The sequence below is a fragment of the Corapipo altera genome, unplaced genomic scaffold (genome assembly GCF_003945725.1).
Source record: "Corapipo altera isolate COAL_440 unplaced genomic scaffold, ASM394572v1 121, whole genome shotgun sequence".
Taxonomy (NCBI): Eukaryota; Metazoa; Chordata; class Aves; order Passeriformes; family Pipridae; genus Corapipo; species Corapipo altera.
In genome coordinates this window covers 106,480-110,042 of record NW_020885131.1, presented here as the reverse complement: position 1 = coordinate 110,042, position 3,563 = coordinate 106,480, and positions in this window count along the sequence as shown.

The window sequence follows — 3,563 nt, the reverse complement described above, 5'->3', positions numbered from 1 at the left end:
CAGCTCGGAGCATCCCCAGCGTCCCCCCGGGGCACAGGGCAGGCCCCGGGGCTGGGAGAGGGGCTGCCGGCTTTGGGAACGGCTCAGCCCCCTCCTTCCAGCCCTGCCCGTGCTCCCGCTGGGCAGGAAACGCGTCTCCAGCTCTTCCCCGAGTGCTGCGAGCGGCGGGAAGGGAGCCGGGGCGGGCAGGAGGTGAGGCTGAGCACGGGAGCCCCGCGGGGACGGGGAACCGCCCGCAGCTAAATTTGGGATGTCTGAGTCCGCTCGGGGGGGCTCGGCCGCCCTCGGAGCAGGGGGATGTGATAAATAGAAACCCAGAGTCACTTGATTTCCAATGAGAATTTATTATATGATAAAAGCAAATTCAGCGCTGGGTGATCAGGGAGGGGTTTCAACAACTCCCAATACCCATCACACTCAAAGAAGACGGTTGTTCTACACTTATTTCCAACTAATTCATGAATATTCATTATACATAAGCATTACACATTATTAAGTCATATGTTCAACAGATGTTTTTTTCTTAGACAAGAATATTATCTATAAGTATCCATAATATACTGTCAAGTCAGACATTCAGCAGATGTTTGCTTTTTATCTATATGAAGTTATAAATTTTTAAGAAAGGTGCTATTATCCAGCTAACTAAACAAAATTTCTTCACTCTAAATCTTACACAAGGTAAAAGGGAGGTAACTTGTTTTATCTCTTTACAGGGGCCCAATTAAGTTTAACGATTTGTTTTTCTTTTCTCTCTCCAGGTCATATTGACCTTACACGATTTTCTTTTAATTAGCCCCAATCATTTTCTCAGTTTATCACAGGGATGTGCGGGGGGAGCCCGGGCTGGAGTGAGGGGCGGAGAGGGGGCAGAGGCTGCCCGGGGAATGGGGCAGGGACCGGGGGCTCTGCAGGTGTGAGAGCACAGCCACGGGACGTGGGACAGGGACCGGGGGCTCTGCAGGTGTGAGAGCACGGCCACGGGACGTGGGACAGACCAGGGGTGTGTGACGGGCTCCTGGAAAGGGTGTCCAGGGCTGCCCAGGGCAGCGGGGGAGTCCCCGTCCCCGGGGGATTCAACATCCCCGTGGATGTGGCACCTGGGGACGAGGGTTGATGGTGCATTTGGATGTGCTGAGGGGGTGGTTGGACTCGGCGGGGCCCAGAGGGGTTTTCCAACCCCATTAATTCCGTGGTTCTGTGGTTGTAAGGGCAGGGATGACACGGGGAGGTGGGGATCGGGGCCCTGGGGCACCGTCAGCAGCTCCCACCGGAGCCGGACAGCTGGATTTTGGAGGGAGCCAGTTGTATTTGGGAGCGGGGTGATGGTGTCTGGGAGCAGGGTGATGGTGTCTGGGAGCAGACCGGTTGTATTTTGGACCAGACCTGTTGTATTTTGGAGACAGCTGGCTGGATTTTGGAGACAGCTGGCTGGATTTTGGAGACAGCTGGCTGGATTTTGGAGACAGCTGGCTGGATTTTCCCCGGTGCCTGCGGCTGGTCACGCACAAGGGGTGCCTGGTTTCTGTCAGGCTCCGACGCTGCTCCCCTGCTCCTGCAGCAGCCGGAGGGCTCGGAGCTGCTCCGCAGGGCCCCGGCCTGGAATTCCCAGCTCCTGACCCCGTTTTCCAGGGTGGGAGCCGGCAGCAGGCAGAGCTCTCAGAGGGGACAGCGTGAGCACACCCAGTGCTGGGCACGGCCCCAACCCCAGGTCTCCACGTCCCAGGTCCTGTGTCTGGCTGGGAGGGTGTTCCCTGTTCTTCAGACCGTGGTTTCCCTTGGAAATCTCTGCTGGTTCCTTCAGGCCCTTTCCCTCTGCAGCCCTGCTGCTCCCCAGCATCCAAACCTCCCCAGGACCCCCCGAAGGAGACCCGTCCCCAGGCAGAGCCAACCCGGGTCCCTGTCCCCTGTCCCCTGTCCCTTGTTCCCTGTCCCCTGTCCCCTGTCCCCTGTCCCCTGTCCCCTGTCCCCTGTCCTGCTCCCCACACCGGCCCTGGGGACACTGGGGATGGGCAGGACAGGACAGGCAGTCCCTGGTGAGGTGAGGAGGGGACAGGCCATGACATTTCAGGCTGAACCTCTCCCACCCCGTGAGGATGAGGAGGAAGGGATGAGGCTTTGGGGTGAAGGACCCTCCCTTGGCTGTCACAGTGTGGGGAGTTCACAGCCTGGGCTGTCACATCACAGCCGGGGATGGGATGTCCCAGCTGCCCCAACAGCCTTTAAACACTTCTCTGAGCTTTTATTAAGACAAAGGAATGGAACCAGTTCAGTGGAAAACAGAGCAAAAGCTTCACCACAACAGGCTGGTTTGTCCCTTTTTATCTTCAGGGGAGCACCTTCCACGAGGAGAAAGGGGACAGATGGAGCTGAGGCTGCTGCCAGGGGGTCCTCTCTGGGGTTGGGGTCACCCTGGGGCTCCACTGCTGAACCCCCTCTCTGTGCTGTTCGGGCAAACCAGGACAATTTGCACTCACCAGCAGATCACAGCGAAGCCAGAAGGGAAACTTCTGTGCCCTGCGGCAACCTCGGTGACAGAGACACTCCTGTGCCCCCCTCGGAGACTGGAGGGTGCTGGAGGGGGAGCTGTGAGTGGGAATTTGGGCTCTCAGAGTCCAATATTTTATCAGCAGCTCTGTCAATAAACAGCGGGTGAGGTGAGAGAGCCGAGCTGGGGCAGAGCAGAGGGTGACACAGGTGACATTGGGGCTGAAGGAACAGTCATGGGACCATCAGGAAGGGGCCCGAATGCACAGTCCTGCCCCGGGGTCACCGAGCAAACGGCTGTGCCGCGAATTCGGCCCCGGGTTGGGAAGCGATTAAAGAGGAAAAGGCCCGTGTGAGTTCAGCAGCCTCGGGAGGGACTTGGGCTCCCTGGTAACGAGGCCGTGGTGCGCTCCCGGCTCCCCCAGGAGCTGTGTCCGGAGGAGCACACGGTGCCAGGGGTTGGGCTCTGCGCAGCCCGGGCACCGGCCCGTGCCGAAAAACTGCGGATTCGTTGTGGAAAAGGGGCAGGGAGGCGACCGAGGGAACGCGGAGGGAAGGCAGGGGGAGGGCAGAGCCGGGGCAGCTCCGCGGGACTGATGTGCTGGGAGATAAGATTGCCCAGGGCGGCCTTATCAGGGCCACCCAGGGAGCCGGGAGCGGGTCTGCTCCGGCTGATGGGGGACTTTGCTCCCGAGGGAACGGGGCTGAGCGCTCGGAGCGTGTTTGTGGCTGCCGCAGGAGGGGCAGGGAGCAACACCCGGAGCAGCCCCTGCCCGTCCCACGGCAGGATTCCTGGAAAAGTGCTGCTGCAGGGATCCCACGGGGAGTGCCCTGGAAAAGTGCTGCTGCAGGGATCCCACGGGGAGTGCCCTGCCTGCCCCCCCGGCTGTGCCCGGGGGGTTTGGGGGCTTCAGGGGGGTGATGGGCCTGGCTGGCACCACGTCCCCCGTTCGAGGGCACTGCTGGGGGGGTCTGTGGTCCCTGGAGAGGGACATTTCACAGGGGCCTGCAGTAATAGGACAAGTGGGGACGGTTTTGGGCTGAAAGAGGAGGGATTTTGGCATATTGGGAAGAAA